General features: G+C 33.0%; 2 pseudogenes across 1 annotated transcript; both read left to right on the top strand.

Moving 5' to 3' along the window:
* The first annotated feature begins 3,101 nt into the window (after nucleotides 1-3,101).
* Nucleotides 3,102-3,229, top strand: LOC145044768 (5S ribosomal RNA; annotated as a pseudogene).
* A 12,404-nt stretch (nucleotides 3,230-15,633) lies between these two features.
* On the top strand, nucleotides 15,634-16,353 carry LOC145040151 (E3 ubiquitin-protein ligase SINAT3 pseudogene; annotated as a pseudogene). The gene is made up of 2 exons (XR_013679866.1): nucleotides 15,634-15,901; nucleotides 15,995-16,353. The product of XR_013679866.1 is annotated as an E3 ubiquitin-protein ligase SINAT3 pseudogene (transcript).
* The last annotated feature ends 3,328 nt before the right edge of the window (nucleotides 16,354-19,681 follow it).

The raw sequence follows: 19,681 nt of genomic DNA, 5'->3' as shown, positions 1-19,681 counted from the left end.
AAGTGTAATTTCATGGAATTGCATCAATTCACTTTTGCCTAAAGTAACTAAGATTGGGAATTTTGTAAAAGCATTTAGTTACTTTTGTATTTCATTATACTTATAATGGAAGGTTTCTATCCTATCCTACCCGTTCGGCTAACGACCCTCCACTAGTCAAGAGTGCGGTGGGTAAGAGTGGATACCCATTCAATTGTCATTTTATAGGCAATTACCTTAAACACCCCTTATAGACCAGCTTCGTGAATGAGGCCTACTAACGGTAAGATTGACTTTTACTCATACATATATATATATAATGTTAGACTTTTAATGTTATATATAGTATAGGGTGTATTTTACACTTTTAAAATACTAGGTGGTGTAATTTAATAAATTACACTTTTAATTTAACTAAATGTGAACCTAAACTTTATGGATTTATTAAATCTCCTTTAATTATACACCTTAATTAATTAATAAAACCATAAGGGTGTGATTTGAACTTTTCAAAACAATACTAGGGTTTTAGAATTTAACATTTCTAAATTAAACTTTTAACCAACTTTTAAATTCCAAAACTTGAGGGAAAGTTTTGAAACATTTCAAAACATTAGGGTTTAACTTATTTAAATTTCAAAAACAAAACTTTTAAGTTCAAATTTAAACTATAAAACCTAAAGGGGAAAATAGAAACTTTTTCACAGGATAATTCAAATCTAAATTACAAATAATCAAACTTTATCTAATAAAACAAATGATTATCTAAATTTTGACAATTATCTTCTATTTTGGTAAGGATAATCACCAAATATTGAAAAAGTCGGATTTTATTATAAAAACATGTGGTAATTATCCAAAGCCAAAACAGGAAGAAAATCGCGAAAACGAGCTGTCAGACCCTTTGACTCGTCGAGTCTGGACTTGGACTCGTCGAGTACAGCTGACTCGGCGAGTCAAACACTCAGAAGCAAAAAATTTCGATTTTCAGTGATAATTTCGATCAAATAAGCATTAATACAATAGAAACCAACTAGTCTCTGATACCACTGATGGGTTTTAGCCATAAGAACATCATATGTGCTCATACAAACACTAATGCTTGGATCTAGGTTTCTCTACTGTACATGCAATTCATCCAACACTTTAAACCCTGGTTCTAGCATACAATTAATCATATTAACATGTGAAAGGGTTTTAGATCTTACCTTGATTATCATGTATCAATAACAATCACAAATCCTCCTTGTAATGACTTTAGAAAGCTTAGAGTCACAAATGTCACTCCTCTAATGGTTCGCAAACACCAAGAGCAAGAGGATGAAGAATAGGGAGAGGGGAGGCTCTCCAAAATGTGTGGAAACCCTAAGGAATAATTTCACCACGTTTTTGAGTCTCAAGGGTCCTTTAAATAGTGAAGCTATTAGGGTTATCTAACAAGGAAACCCTAATTTGGATGCTTAGGCCCTAAGCAACCCATGGACTCCCTCCTTAGAGGCCTAGGATGATTTCTAATGGGTTTCCCCATAGAATTCATCCACCCCTCTAATATGGAGTCCATTATCCCAATATTCAACTATCACACAATTGACAGTTCTAGTCCCTTAAGTTTAATTAATGTCTTTTAGCCACAAACTTAATTCTTATTAATTCTTGACTAATATTAATTAAACAATATGATTTCTCCTTTAATATATTATTCTCATAATATATTAATAAATCATAATTAATCTTTTCTCTCCATAATTCATCCTATCAATTTGCTTTGGTGAAGGCAACCCAAAAGGACCATGCACCATCTGGTCAAGTACATACCAAAATAGTTATGGACTTAAACACTAATCCAACAGTCTCCCACTTGGATAAGTTTAATAACTATTCTGCGTATGACTTCAGATCCTGATCTGCAATCATAGCTTTCCAAAGCCGCTGTCAGCTATGATATTATCAGAAAATATCGGATTTTCTGGGTTTTATAAACTACACAAAACATTTTCATATCAAACCTGCTTATGAACTCACCAACATTCTATATGTTGACGTTTTCAAAATAACTTGTATTCTCAGGTAACATATAAGCTGAAGAACAATACCAGGTGTGTTAGGATGTTATGTTTTGAAAACTCTCAAAAAATCTATGATATGGATATGTAATATTTAGATAATGTACTTGATGTGAACAAGGTCAGTTGTAATGTATTAATGCATGGTGATGTTTATGTTATGTTTCATGTATATTCATTGTGATGATATTTCAATTTAAATCACACGAGCCCTCGAACGTTTCCGTCGTCTAGTTCGGGGGTGTGACAATAAAGGTGATGGGTTTTCTAGATTACTTCGATATACTTGTGGAATTTCACATAACTAGCTTATGGGCACATGTAATCCTAGAAAATTCTATGGTTTTTCTCATAATAGCAACATACGTTGAAACTTCTAAATAACCCTAACAAAAACGAAAATCACAAAGGTTTATACCGCATACCTTATTGCTATTATATCGCAAATAACAATATACTTTGAAAAACCCTTCTTGGAATGCTAGCCCTGATAGTGTGAAAGTCTCTAATGAATCACACCCAAACACTAGGAAAACCATAAGATCGAAATGAGAGAGGGGATAAGAGAATTTCGAAAATCCTTATAATTGTGCAGGGTTTTTGAGTCTTATGGAGGTCCCTATTTATAGTTGTAGGAAACCCTAATGTGAATTTAAGATAATAATATTATATTACAATTCAAAAGTGTGATGTCTTGTGTCACATCCCTCTTTGGCACGTATCACAATATTGTCCGCTTTGGGCCACTCGGTACGAGGACTTCCCAGGGGGTCACCCATCCTGGTACTACTCCCGCCCGAGCACGCTTAACTGCAGAGTTCTTATGGGATCTGCTGCCCTCACGGCTTTAAAACGCGTTGTGTTAGGGAAGGTATCCACACCCCTTATAAGGAGATGTTTTGTTCTCCTTCCAAGCCGATGTAGGATCAGGTGCAACCCACCTTCACCCCCCCCCCCACTTTCTCCTTCCAAGCCGATGTAGGATTAGGTGGGTTGCACCTGATCCTACATCGGCTTGGAAGGAGAACGAAACATCTACTTATAAGGGGTGTGGATACCTTCCTTGACACAACGCGTTTTAAAGCCGTGAGGGCAGCAGATCCCATAAGAACTCTGCAGTTAAGCATGCTCGGGCGGGAGTAGTACCGGGATGGGTGACCCCCTGGGAAGTCCTCGTGTCGAGTGGCCCAAAGCGGACAATATTGTGATACGTGCCAGAGGGGGGTGTTACAAATGGTATCAGAGCTAGGGCACGGGTCGATGTGTTCGACAGGGACGTCGAACCCTATAATGGGGGGTGAAGGTGGGTTGCACCTGATCCTACATCGGCTTGGAAGGAGAACGAAACATCTACTTATAAGGGGTGTGGATACCTTCCTTGACACAACGCGTTTTAAAGCCGTGAGGGCAGCAGATCCCATAAGAACTCTGCAGTTAAGCGTGCTCGGGCGGGAGTAGTACCGGGATGGGTGACCCCCTGAGAAGTCCTCGTGTCGAGTGGCCCAAAGCGGACAATATTGTGATACGTGCCAGAGGGGGGTGTTACATCTTGTCTAGGGCATTTTTATGAAAAAGTAAAGATTTATAGTGATAGATCTGGTAGGCTAAATTAGTAAAGCATAACGGTGATGGGTTTTCAAGATTACTTCAATGTACTTGTAAAATTTCACATAACTAACTTATGGTCGCATACAATCCTATAAAATTCTATGGTTTTTCTCATAATAGCAACATACTTTGAAACTTCTAAATTACCTTAACAAAATCGAAAATCACAAAGGTTTAAACCCATACCTTATTGCTACTATCGCAAATTACAATATACTTTGAAAAACCCCTTCTTGGAATGTTAGCCTTGATAGCGTGAAAGCCTCTAATGAATCACACCAAAACACTAGGAAAACCCTAGGATCAAAATGGGAGCGAGGAGAATTTCGAAAATCCTTATGATTGCACAAGGTTCTTGAGTCTTATAGTGCTCCTTATTTATAGTTGCAGGAAACCCTACTTTGAATTCAAGATAATAATATTATATTACAATTCAAATTCACTTTCCTTTTCAACCAACGAGACTTATAAAAGCCCTAAAAATGACTCCTAGAACCATCCCCTCCTGAGGAGGTTCTAGAATGCTTCTTTGTTCAACTTTTGAACAATTGCACTCTAACCCTTAAATAATTAATTCTAATTAATCCATAACAATTAATTAAATTAACTCTGGTTAATTCTTTATTAATTACTTCCATTTCTAATTAATATATTAATCAAATAATATATTAACACATTATTTATATATATCAATCCATACATTTATTGGTTGTGAGGGAAACTCAAAAAGGACTTTACTATTATTCAACTAATTATACCAATTTAGTTAAGACTTTAAACACCCTAATCCAATAGTCTCCCACTTGGATAAATTGTCAACTACAATTTCAAGTATAATTCTCTAAGTAACTAGTAAAGAGTGCATTCCAAGCCACTGCCAAACTCTGATTAAATCAGACATTAGCCTTGAGATAAGTGATCAGTTATTTCTCTGTTTTCCTGATATCGTATGGACGCGAGACATGGATTAGAATAAATCTCATGGTCCAAGAATTTGTTTCTCGATTTCCAGATTTATGATGACACTTATAATGTCAACGTCAAATCACCAGGGGGTTCAATTATATTGTTTTTACTTTAATAGGCAAAATGAACGAATAAACTTTGACTATATAATCATACATTTTACTTGGCATATCATGCATGAAATTATACTTTATGACATCCAGTTATGGATGCATTAGAGTAAACCAATGCACAATAAATTTGCAAACTATGACTTATAAATATTATTGCAACAATCCATGAATAAAATATATTATTGTTTTTAAAATTACTCGTGATTAAAATCCATGAAGCAATATCTAAACGCGGGTTTAACCAATACTCACAATCCTTATTTTCTAAGTACTCATTAATATTGCAACAATCCTCATGCAATGTCCAATACCTATGGATAATCCACACATGACAATATTAAATCAATACTAACTTCCCAGAAGTATGACCAACTATGGCATTTTGAATAACTTAATATTCAGGAAGTAAAACATGTAAAAACACAATAATAAATTAACTGACAAATGGTATCACACACTTTGAAAATAAATAAATCTCCATTAATTAATCATCATTCAAGTACAATTTATTAATGTTACATTGTTTCAAAATATCAACTAACTACTAAAATTTAGAATCTAACATAATCTCTTAGCCTAATGCTCCAAGCATGCTTGAAGTGTATGATCTTGCTTAATCCATTTATTGAGAAGATCGACATGATTATCCTATGATGATACTCGATTCACCACGATTTTTCCTTCTTTTACTCGATGTCGAATGTAATGATATTTTCTGTCGATGTGCCTTGATCTACAATGATCATTTGGTTCTTTGGTCAAAGCAACCAAACCTTTGTTGTAACAGAAAATGTCCATTGGTTCTTGGATTGAAGGAATTATTGGATTAAGGTGTCTAAGATCATAACTAAATTGTTATATTATTAAAAGTAAAGTCTTTTTATTGGGTTGCCCCAGTAACTAGATATTGATTAGAATGACATTTATATAGAGAGAGAGATAAAATAATTTATTAGTTTATTGTATGATTAATAAATTAATTAGAAATGGTAATAATTAATTAAGAATTAATAAGAACTAATTTGGAAATTAATTTTGGGTTAATTATAATTAATTAAGAGTGCAAGGGTTGAGCATCAATTGTTCAATAGTTGAACAAATACGAGGTTCCAAACCTTGTTGGATTAGTGTCTAAGTCCATAACTATTTTGGTATGTACTTGACCCGATGGTGCATGGTCCTTTTGGGTTACCTTCATCAAAGCAACTTGATAGGATGAATTATGGAGATAAAGGAGTAATTATGATTTATTAATATATTATGAGAATAATATATTAAAGGAGAAATCATATTGTTTAATTAATATTAGTCAATAATTAATAATAATTAATTTTGTGGCTAAAAGACATCAATTAAACTTAAGGGACTAGAACTGTCAATTGTATGATAGTTGAATATTGGGCTAATAGACTCCATATTAGAGGGGTGGACGAATTCTATGGGGAATCCCATTAGAAGTCGTCCAAGGCCTCTAAAGAGGGAGTCCATGGGTTGCTTAGGGCCTAAGCAGTCAAATTAGGGTTTCCTTGTTAGATAACCCTAATAGCCTCACTATTTAAAGGACCCTTGAGACTTAAAAACGTGGTGAACTAATTCCTTAGGGTTTCTACACGTTTTTGGGTGCCTCCTCTCTTATCATTCTTCATCCTCTTGCTCTTGGTGTTTGTGAGCCATTAGAGGAGTGACACTTGTGACTCTAAGCTTTCTAAAGCCAATTCAAAGGAGGATTTGAGATTGTTATTGCTACATAACAATCAAGGTAAGATCTAAACCCCAATCTTATGTTACTATGATTAATTGTATGCTAAATCTAGGGTTTATGGCTTTGGATATTCAATTGCATGTTCATTAGACAAACTAGATCCAAAAGCTATTAGGGTTTGCATGTACACCATAGGAATGATGTTTTGCACAAAACCCATCAGTGGTATCAGAGCCATGGTTGGTTGTTTGATGTATTTGATGCTATTGTGAATTATCCTTGCTTAAAATTTGAAATTTAGGCTTTCTGGGGGATGAACTCGCCGAGTCCATAGATGAACTCGCCGAGTTCATGCCTGACTCGACGAGTTAGCTGGTCATAAAGAGGGAAAATCGGGATTTTGTGCTATTTTGGCTTAGGATTATTACCAAAAACGTTTTTGATGAATAAAAACCCGATTTTTATTGATTTTGGGTGAGTATCCTTACCAAAATAAAAGATAATTACCAATTAATCAAATATTTGTTTCCTTATATGATTTAATTTAATTATTTGAATTATTTGGTGAATTATCTTGCAAGAATTTGGATAGGTCAAATTAGATAACCACCAATTAATTGTTAATTGCCTTATCTGAATTTTGTGATCTAGAATATTTTTTACAAAGTTTGGAAAAGGTTCAAATTAATCCCTTTAGGTTTTATAGTTTAAATTTGAACTTAAAAGTTTTTGTTTTTTAAATTTAAATAAGTTAAACCCTAATGTTTTTGAAATATTTCAAAACATGCCCTCAAGTTTTGGAATTTAAAAGTTGATTAAAAGTTTAATTTAGAAATGTTAAATTCTAAAACCCTAGTATTGTTTTGAAAAAATTCAAATCACACCCTTATGGTTTTATTAATTAATTAAGGTGTATAATTAAATGAGATTTAATACATCCATAAAGTTTAGGTTCACATTTAGTTAAATTAAAAGTGTAATTTATTAAATTAGACCACCTAGTATTTTAAAAGTGTAAAATACACCCTATACTATATAAAACATTAAAAGTCTAACATTATATATATGTATGATTAAAAGTCAATCTTACCGTTAGTAGGCCTCATTCACGAAGCTGGTCTATAAGGGGTGTTTAAGGAAATTGCCTATAAAATGGCAATTGAATGGGTATCCACTCTTACCCACCGCACTCTTGACTAGTGGAGGTTCGTTAGCCGAATGGGTAGGATAGGACAGAAACCTTCCATTATAAGTATAATGAAATACAGAAGTAACTAAATGCTTTTACAAAATTCCCAATCTTAGTTACTTTAGGCAAAAGTGAATTGATACAATTCCATGAAATTACACTTTGTGCCCTTGCGAAGACGTTAGTGGAGCGTGTGTGGTTAACCGGCACATTAAATGGTTCTAAGCAAAGGTAGCAAAGGGTGACTCATTGTTTGTCATAGTTCGGTGGAGCGTGTGTGGTTAACCGGCACATTGAATAGGTGACTGTAACATCTGGGGGAACCATGTAAGTTTGCATGGTTATTCACACCCTGTTTTGTGATCCTCGGCATCCCAGTCACAAATCGAGGGGCATTTCGAGATTTAAACATGCCATTGAAAAGTTCACTGAATCTCAAAAGATCTAGGAATTTTCAATAGATTTAAAAATTAAATTTCTTTTTCGTTCATGGTGGAAATTAGTGAATCGTCATTCACTTACCTTCAAATGTTCTGCAATTTGGGTTACAACATCCCTCTCCTAAGTTGTAGAGTATTGTGTTGGATCCTAGCCTTAATATCTCATTTGGGTGATTTATTAAGGACTCAATCAATCAACTAACTTGAATTTTTCTCCCGTTTTGTAGATGTCAAAGTATGACAACTATGGTCTTCCCAAATCCCGTGGAACAAGCTTTTCACATGAAGATGATATTCCACGATTCGATCGAGGAACACGAGATCATGCTTCACTTCCTCCACCTCCTCCTATTGTTCTCCCTAACCCACAAGTTCAAAAGATTGAAAAGTTCAAACTCACTCAAGCCCTTTTGGCAAGTAAACATGAAGAAGGAAAGTCAGTGTGTGCACCCGTCCTAGAGATGAAGTCACACATTGATAGGTTAAGAATGTTGGGATATGTTGTCTGTGAGGAGTTGGCTGTTGACTGGGTTCCTCAGTCACTTCCTGACTCATATAGTGAGTTCGTAAGAGAGTAATATATGATGAACCACGATGTAACCCTCATCGATCTCACCTATATGCTTATTGCTGATGAATCAACAATGATTTGGCGCACTGGAAAAGCAAAGTTGATTGGTGGATCTGCCTTCCAGACCTCTATGGATATAGGCAATGGCAACGAAAGGTATGCCATGATCGAAAAGTTTGATCATAAGAGAAAGGCAAAGTCAGAAGTAGTTTCGTGTACTGTTTCAAAAGAGTCAATTTGCTTTTATTTCCAAGAGAATGAGCATTGGAGACGAAGCCGCCCTATTTACCTAAGAGATCTAAGAGATGGGAGAGTCAAAATGTATGGCTCTACTTTAGGTAAAATCCATTAACTAACTCTTTTAAGTTCCTATTCTAGATTCTTAATACATGATGTGATAAGATTACATTTTAATGTTTTGTATGATCGAAGAAAAGAAATGAAGCTTAAGGAAGAAGTGATCTGAATCTAATCGTGAAGAAATGGATTTCGATCGCATTGCTTGAAGATTAGATTCTTAAGCTACTACTTGGAGTTAGAATAGATTGCTTAGGAATATGTAACAACATAGTTTTTCAATTGAATTGCATTGGAAGGACAAATTTTTCCGCAATAAAATAAATTTTGATTTTATATTATTTATTTATCCTTGCAATGGCATGTATGAAAAATTGATGTTTGTAAGTTTCTATTATTAGCAATAATGGATTTGATTCTTAATTATGTTATTTGTGGAAAAGTCAAGAATTTACCAAATAGGGAAAGTTTCTCATCGCCCAAGTTTCAATTGGACAGAAACGTTGAATTATACAACTTGGTTGCATGATGAATGAGAAATTTCATATTTGGAAATTAGACTAATTCATTGACAAAGTGTCAAGTGAAGGACTAGAAGATCGAGTACACAAGGTTGTGTGTTGATCAAGTCCACCACAAAAGTGACAAAGATATTCATCGTGATTTACTAAAGGTTTAGTAAATATGATTATACTTATAAGATTAAGTGTAATTCTGAGTTGATTGAAAGAGTTTAAATCAATAGCAGAACGAATAAGAAGAATCAAGTAGGCAGAAAGATAAAAGTTTCTCTATTCTAAGAATAAGGGAGAGTACCTTTTATTATGTTTTATGATAGGTCTTAATGATTAAGAACCATATCTCAATTGATCGTCTAAGTGAGTCTTAGTGCAATTGTATGTCTGAGAAGAGGAATCAAGAATTGAAGAAATGGTTAAATCAAGAAGTCAATCATAATTCGTTCCAATATCAAGTCTTAGAGTTAAGATTGTGAATTGAGTGACAAGTCTTAAGAAGGTTTATAACATTCATCAAATGTGGAATTTGAAAAAAAGGTTTTCTTATTCTTGCACATTTGAAATTGGAAAGTTGTGATGTCTTGGATAAGACAAAGACCAACTAGGACCAATTTTGTGAAGTGTTTTGTCTTGATAAAAGCTACACTAACTCTTGAATATTTGTTTGTCAAGAAATGTTTATTGACAAAAGAATCTTATATGTCAAGGAGTCAGTGGGAGTCTTAATGGTCTTGAAAAGTTTCAAGAACTAATCAAGAATAAACCTTCTCGATCATCACTAGCACACGACTTGAGGATTACAACCTATCGTGTTGACATTATTTTGTTTCTGTGCCATTCCAATTGAGTTAATTATGCATGTGAGTTCTATGAGTTCTCATTTGAACGCATAAAAGGCAAGCACCTTGATCAATGAAAAGTACACTGATAGGAAAAGGGTGAGCTGCTTAACTACTTGGAAGACATGGTGGGCACTCATGTTACCATAAGGCAAGAAATCAAGATTGAGAAACTTTAATCCATATGGGTTTGGATTTGTCGCAAACTTTGGTTTTGACAAATTCGCATGGATAGGAACACATACACCATTAAAATCTAAGTGTCATAAGATTCCTTCCTTCATGAAAATGACTGTGAGGAAATGCTTTCACTAAGAGAGATTTTAAGAAGATAGTGATTGTGAAAATTGTATTCTCGAATTTGATTATGGTAACGGTATCCCTTTCCATAATTAGAATTGTGAGATTTGGCAATAAGTTCTGAATTAGTTTAGACACACATCTAAGGTATCTAAGGAAATGTTTATGATTTTGAGAAGCTTAGATAAAGGCTTATCGAAGCATATCGTATTAGAAACAATGAACTTTGGAAGTCAATAAGTATTGATTCCTAGAAGTTTAGCTGGTTCCTAAATACGTGTCAAAGCTAGTGGAAGGATAAGGGTTAAGCTTATATGATAATAATCATCATGATAGTAGGAGCATAAATGTTGTGCTTGTATGATTATTAAGGCAAGTATTGCAAGTTAGCAATATTAATTATAGAAAACAAGAGTTATACTTTGCAAAGTCGTAAGGGTTGAAAAGTTGTTTTGCTATAATTAAGGGAGAGAATATTGTACTTCGTTTAAAAATCTAAAGCTTAGATTGAGAAATTTTAATAAATTTAGTCAAAGGATACATAGTGTGTGCTTAAATTTCGATTATGATTACAGTATCCCTCTTCATAGTTCGAATTGTAAGAACGAGACACATAAAATATTATGGCATAAGATTAATAAAGTATCATATCTTTATGTAAGACATTATGCATTGTGTCCCATATGCTTTGGGTATAGGATTAATTGCTAGTGCTATTATATTTGACCATTCTAAAATTTTCCAAATGTCTAGCGCATTTAGAGGGAAAAAGGACTATAATCGGTTTTGACTAAGATAATTAAACAACTATCAAAGGACGATCCAAAGTTCGCTGAGGATTGGTCGCTTGTGAGTAGTTGGAAGTATGGTATTGGATGGATCATATCGACATTATTATGAATAGATAAGATTCTATTAAGAATGAATTGTCATGTGGAAAATATGGAAATGTTTCCATATTGTGAGTTGGATATTGAGAATCTATATCTAGATTAGAAACTTTTATGCAAGAAGGATGTTCAAAGGAATGTGCTTTGAATGAGAGACATCATATCTATAGAATTGTTTCTGATAGAGATTGGCCAAGTCTTGATGATTTTGAGCTATGACTTTATGGAAGAATCATTGCATAAAATGTTAGAATCTAGCATAAATAACAAGAATTTGATATTCTTATGCTTATGATAAGGATTGGGAGTTGTGAAATGAGTATGATTGGAAATGTGTTCATTTGATCTATTTCACAAAGTAAGGACCGTAGGTACACCTTGTGTGCATGCTGAGAGCATTGGACAAGTGTAGTAATAATTCAAGTAAGAAGTTAATTACCCGAAACAACAAATAATGAGTAATCAATATGGTGATTAAATAAAATGTTTTATTTATACCCAGAGTTTGGGGCCATATGGGATTAGTATTATTCCTGTGTTTCACTTTGCATGTTTTGACTTCTTGAATAACTAAATCGGTTCAAAACAATCAAATTATTCGAACGGATCACAGTCGTTCATATGTTGGAAGTAGGTATGAATGAAGACTGTTGTGAACTGGTGTGTGGATTGTATAAAGTGTATTAGACATAAGTAAATGTTTGCTGCAACGTTCATGAGTGCTTATGAATATGATCTGAGCATTGGATTAAACCCAAGCTCACTTGGATCACTTCATGGATTTAATCACGAGTGATTGGTGAGACGATAATATCTTATATTCTTGAAACCGAGATGTGTGAGTTATATCTTGCGAGTCGGTTATACATTGATAATATGCAAACGCACCAGTAACTTGGTGTCATAAAACATATTATTGTGTGTGATTAGGTGAGTGAGTGCAAGCAAGCATTGAATCAAAGTTTATCCGTTCCTTTTATCCAAAATGGGATGAAAGCAATATATGTGGGCCCCTCGATGATTTAGTGATGACACCTAAGCGCTTGGCCAAGTCGGGACTAATTTGATGTGTTCAATTGTAGTCTGTTGTCAGTCATCATAAATCGGAAATCAGGAAACAACACATAGACAGAGAGAATGATTTAAATCCATGTCTCAGTCTATACGATATCTAGAATGGAGGAATATATGATCCCTTATCTAAAGGACGCGTATCTGATAAGATCAGAGTTGACAACGGTTTTTGAAAGCTATTATTGCGGATGAGGATCTTAAGTCATACGTAGAATAGTTATTAGACTTATCCAATTGGGAGACTGTTGGATTAGTGTCTCAGTCCATAACTATTTTGGTATGTACGTGACCCGATGGTGCATGGTCCTTTTGGGTTGCCTTTATCAAAGCAACTTGATGGGATGAATTATGGAGATAGAGGAATAATTATGATTTATTAATATATTATGAGAATAATATATTAAAGGAGAAATCATATTGTTTAATTAATATTAGTCAATAATTAATAATAATTAATTTTGTGGCTAAAAGACATCAATTAAACTTAAGGGACTAGAACTGTCAATTGTATGATAGTTGAATATTGGGCTAATGGACTCCATATTAGAGGGGTGGACGAATTCTATGGGGAACCCTATTAGAAGTCGTCCAAGGCCTCTAAAGAGGGAGTCCATGGGTTGCTTAGGGCCTAAGCAGTCAAATTAGGGTTTCCTTGTTAGATAACCCTAATAGCCTCACTATTTAAAGGACCCTTGAGACTTAAAAACGTGGTGAACTAATTCCATAAGGTTTCTACACGTTTTTGGGTGCCACCTCTCTTATCATTCTTCATCCTCTTGCTCTTGGTGTTTGTGAGCCATTAGAGGAGTGACACTTGTGACTCTAAGCTTTCTAAATCCAATTCAAAGGAGGATTTGAGATTGTTATTGCTACATAACAATCAAGGTAAGATCTAAACCCCAATCTTATGTTAATATGATTAATTGTATGCTAGATCTAGGGTTTATAGCTTTGGATATTCAATTGCATGTTCATTAGACAAACTAGATCCAAAAGCTATTAGGGTTTGCATGTACACCATAGAAATGATGTTTTGCACAAAACCTTCCTATGATAGACATTATTGGAGTGTCTTATTCGGGTTTCTTGAAGCCTCCATTTGATAATTAGGAAACTAGATAATTACTGAATTTGAATTATTATTATTATTATATGTTCAAATCTAGGGTTTCCAAGCAGCTATATAAAGGGTTGTACCCTTTGCATTTTTGGCCTACACACATACATAGAGAATTCCAAAAATTCTTATGATGTTCAACTTTCCTCCTTTGTCTTCTAGTTTATAGGGTTTGGATGTGAGTCATTAGAGGCATCATCATTTTGGTGCTAAAGCTTTCTAAAGATCAATAAGGGAATCAAGAGCATTGTTTGTTATAACAATACAAAGGTATGTAACCATAATATTGTGAATTTCGATTATAACCTAGCATTCTAGAAGTTTCATTTTATTTTGCTTTCAATATGTTAAGACATAAATCTAATAGGTTGCATGTGCCCTTAATTGCTAAGAGTTTTCTGTATGTACATTATTTTGTGACATATGAAATCCATTAGTGGTAGCAAAGTTTGGTCTAAGAATTGATTACGCATGAGATGAGCAAAACAAAACAAAAAAATCGAAAAAGACGCGTCATGCCTTTTGCATTTTTTGTTTTTCCTGTCTTTTATCTACCTAATCCGAATATAGGTTAACTTTTAGTGATTATCTAGTTTTTGAATTGTTAAAATTCGAGTTTTAATGTGATAGATATGATTAACATCCTAATTTGTATTTTGGAGTATATAAATATTGAAAACACAATTGTGAAACAAAAAGTAGAACCGAAATCAAGGGAGACTGAAAACACTTCCAGCCGAGACCGAAATCACCTTGAGAGACCCAACTCTTTGGACCAAAAACCCTATTGACCGCTAACCACTTGGACCAAGAATCCCGACCGAAAACTACATTTCAATTGAAACCTTTAGACCGAAATCAAGAGATTTCGGTTAGGATATGCCGAAATCTCAAAACTTTTAATCGGTGGCACATATTCCAATGAGATAAATTACACATTACGAGGTAAGTGTCACATCATATTTTACCCGATATTTATATGCCAACCGAAATCTCTTCCTCATTTCTCACATTTCACTTCAAAAACTTCTCAAATTTGCTCTCAAAATTCATAAAAGAACCTTCATATCTTCATATCATTACCTAAATTATCTTCAAATCTTCTTAAGAACAACTCCAAACATTCAAACAATTTCAAGGAACTCTTTCATACCTTGTAAGTAATCTTACACAAATTAGTGTTATTTAACATTTGAATGGTTAGTTTATCTAGTTTAAATATATATTATGTGTTAAATACTATTAGGATACAATTATTTTCGCATGTTCTAACACGAAGAACGTCACTACCACATCGTACCCAATCAAGAACACACACTCGAGGTGAGTTCATACTCCTACATTCTCACTAAGTTCTATGTTTTTTTTTTTTTTTTTTTTTTGGGGGGGGGGGGGTACAAGTAAAACACAATGAATCTTGTGTTAATATCTAAACTATTTCAAAACTGTTTCAATTGTCATTTTTACCAATATATATATATATATATATATATATATATATATATATATATATATATATATATATATATATATATATACGGGCTTAGGGTAGAATCATTTATTCGACTGTCTTTTCAATATATATATATATATATATATATATATATATATGTGTGTGTGTGTATATATGTATATGTATATATATATATATATATATATATATGTATATATATATATATATATATATATATATAGACAAAACTTCAAAAATGGTCCCTGTGGTTTTCGAAAATATCAAGTATAATCTCTAAGTTCAAAAAACCTCACAGATGGTCCCTGTTGTTTCAAAACTTTTAACATTTGGTCCTTCCCGCTCACTCCGTTAGCATTTCACCGTTAAGTAAAAGGCATTTTTGTCTTTTCACTACCACAGGGACTATTTATGAAGTTTTGCCTTATTTTTTTAACAAAAAATATTTAATATTAAAAGTCTCTTTCTCTCTCTCTATCTATCTATCTCTCTCGACATGTGCAATTGTGCACCAGATATTTCTTTGGGATGTCCAAAAATCTTCCCATATTTACATCAAACTCAAGCATGATGCTTTATGTAACTTCAGACCCTACAACTGCCCATACGTCGGATCTAAATGTTCAGTCACCATAGACATTCCTTTTCTGGTTACCCATCTCAGAGACGACCACAAAGTCAACATGCACACATGCGGTACTTTTAACCATAGTTATGTCAAATCCAACCCCCGTGAAGTTGAAAACACTACTTGGATGCTAACAGTGAGTTCCCTTAACTTTTCCCCTGATTTCTGATTTCCGATTTTAGGGTTTTTTTCCTTTTTCTTTATCGGGGTAATGTTTTATGTTTGGCAGGTGTTCCATTGTTTTAGGCAGTACTTATGTCTTCACTTCGAGGCGTTTCAGTTAGGGATGACACCTGTTTACATGGCATTTCTTCGATTCATGGGGGATGAAGCAAATGCAATGAATTACATCTATAGTTTAGAGGTTGGAACCAACGGGAGGAAGCTGATTTGGGAAGGAACACTAAGGAGTATCAGATATAGACATAGGAAGGTAAGAGATAGTCATGATGGGTTGATTATACAGAGAAGAGAGAATAAGGCCGATTTTAGGATTTTTCTTTTTCCTCCCCTTGTATCTTTCATTTTCCAGAATTTGTCATCTTCAAGTTTGTTTAAATCATTTGGATCTTGATTAATGGCTTTCAATTTGTTGTCAGTCTCTATGGTAGTATCAATTTAGATGTTGGACTTGAATGTAGTTCATGTTGAGAAAAAAATTTAGAACGACATGATACTTTGATACCCAGTGTTTGATTTGAAGTTCTTGTTTGTGTTTAATGGGTTGAATCGAAGAGGCCATGTTGCTGGAACAAATTTCAGTATGTTGATTCGATGATGTTTTGAAACATGGTAAATGAATTTGCAGGTCAAGGAATAATAAGTTGACTTTGAGAGAGAGAGAGAGAGACTTGTAATATTAAATAAAATTTTTTATTTTTTTTAACAAAGCAAAACTTCATAAATGGTCCCTGTGGTAGTGAAAAGACATAAATGCCCTTTACTTAACGGCCGAAAACTAACGGAGTTAGCAAAAAGGACCATATGTTAAAAAGTTTTGAAACCACAGGGACCATCTGTGAGGTTTTTTGAACTTAGGGATTAAAATTGATATTTTGAAAACCACAGGACCATTTTTGAAGTTTTGTCATATATATATATATATATATATATATATATATATATATATATATATATATATATATAAGTATAAAAATTATTTCAACACGTTAAACAAAAAGAATATTTTCGCTACTTATTATATTACGGTTTGTACAAAATGTTAATTTCACGAAATATCTTTACCTCAGAATTACGAATATACACATTCAAAGTTGTCAAATTACAAAAGTTTTCATTTCAACAGAACATACTCGTTAAACTGTACTATGTATAGTATGTAGAACATACATATCATTTTACTAGTAAAAGATGCAATACAAAAATAATTATATAAAAGTATAATTATTTAAGCTATGATTACACTAAGAATGGAGACACACTTATAGTTTATTTATTACAAAAGTAATGAATTATAACCAGAGTCTCCTGGAAGGAGAGCGTGACACTTGTGTATAAATCTATATGAGACTGACAATCCCGCACCTAAACTGTTAGCTATAGTTAGGCCGGCATGCCTGGGGTGACAAATATCATACCAATTTCGATGCCTGAAAAACGTCGTATTAGGCCATCTTAGGTCATCAAGCATGATTATAATAACTCACGATTTGATATTGAACGATATGATTAGTGTACGAATGCATACTTAACTTCAAATAGGTTTATTTAATAATAAAAATACAATACAATATTTTACAGTACAACTGGTAGTCCGAGACACATACATTCAAAAAGGTTTCATACAAGTACAATTACATAACACTATTTTCCAGTACAACGAAACTTACATTTCAGGGAAAATTCATTTTTATATGATTTTATTCAATAATAAAAATACATTATACTATTTCAGAGTACAATAATACTTACATATTTTGGTCTTAAGGTACTAAGACTATAATGCATTTACAACATAAAATATAAGATTTTCTGGAAGAACATATTTACATTTTCAAGGAACAAATGACATACTTCTAATACAAAAATGCTTATAAACTCACAAATTTAATTGTTGACACTTTTATCAAAATCACTTGTATTTTCAGGGGATCAATAGACAGGTATCCACACAGGTTTTCGAGAAGACGGAGTATCATAGAGTCACGTCTTTTAGTTTTTGCTATACATTTTTGGTGTCAAGTATACAATGATTTGAATCCAGATGTAAAAACTATACATCATCAATATGATGTTTGGTGTACCTTGATTAATATTATTCAATTGTTGTAATATTATACATGACGTCATTTGCCCCCAAACGTTTCCACCGTTCTGGTTTTGGGGTGTGACATGATAAAAGAATCTCTTGATGACTTTGAACCTTCTTTGAAAGATAAAAAAATCCAGAAGCCATAATCACAATATCGAAGTTCCAATTACAAAGAGAAGGACATAGTTTACTTGATCAATCCAAACAGAAAACAAGGTTCAGCGTCGGTTACCAACCGAGAAGGATGGAGATACAAGAAATTGATGGGCTTGAGCTTCAGAAAGTGATAGAAATCAATACCAGAAGCTAAATTCCCCGTACATAAATATGGTTAATCATCAATAAAATACTCAATTTTTTTAAGTAAAACTATAAAACAAAACGCTAGACGACTTAACTTTAAATCTACGCTTAAGAAAAGTAGCAACCGATTCAAATCTAGAGGCAGTTACTTGTTGGAGCAATTGATTTGTGTCGCCAAAAATCTGGGATTAAGTTATTGATTAGTATACTAAAATTATTTAAATTTGATACGAGTGTCATTTTGATTTCTAGTTTCTAGGTTATATATGTGCGATAAAATTATTTGCTGATGGCTTAGAAAATTGCCACGCGACAAAGAAATGGTGTGGAAAAGAGACATGTTGCTAGGGGTGACAATTAGTGATACGACGCGACAAAAATACACGACACAAAACAAAATTGGGATGAAACTGAAATTCGAATTCATGTTCGTTTCGTGTTCATGTCAAGTGTAAAAAACATGATACAGTATCGTGTTCGTGCTCAAGATTCGACACGTAATTGACACGATTTAACATTTGTCTGTCGTGCTTTTCGTGTTATGTATAATTAAATATTAATTAAATTAATTAATTGTTATTTATGTCATATTTGTCGTGTCGTGTTTGTTTTTTTTAATTGGTTCGTTTTCATGTTAGTTAAAAAAACACGATATCGTGTCGTGTCGTGTTCGTGTTACATAAAACATTGCCGTGTATTACACACGTTTATTAAAAAAGATAGATATAAATACATTTGTATATAATTTAATTAGGTGTGAGACTCATGTATTACACGAGTTTATTAAAAAAATTATATCAATCATCGTAATTAGACAATGTAAACTTTTGTAAATAACGTCATACATTTAATAAAATAAAAAAGAATGAACGAATTTACAATTATTGTTAAAATTGCTATTTTAATGAATAAAATGATGTGACAATTAAATGAGAAATGAAAAACACAAGAGACAAATGAAAAAAAAAAAATTCTAAAAATTATAGAAAAGGACTAGTATCAAATTCATTGAGACATACACAATTGGAAAAAATGATTTTAATTAATTTGAAAATATACAAAAAAATTCAATTATTTTAGAATATTTTTGATAAATTCATATTTTTTTGAACAAAAATATAATGTGTAATTAATATTTTGCCTAAATTAATATTTTTTTTTATTATAATAGAAAATAACAGATCATCGTATAAAATTATATAACCGAATAATAATGATTTTTTTATTTTAAAAAAATTTAGAACTATATTAATTATTATTATTATTATTTTAAAACTTTTACAAATATTGCCTTTAATTTACTTTCAAATGACGATGATGGGCCGAACGTTAACTCTAGGC

Source organism: Lactuca saligna, chromosome 4 (genome assembly GCF_052625555.1).
Source record: "Lactuca saligna cultivar CGN05327 chromosome 4, ASM5262555v1, whole genome shotgun sequence".
NCBI classification, from domain to species: domain Eukaryota; kingdom Viridiplantae; phylum Streptophyta; class Magnoliopsida; order Asterales; family Asteraceae; genus Lactuca; species Lactuca saligna.
This window is presented reverse-complemented; position numbering and strand designations above follow the sequence as displayed.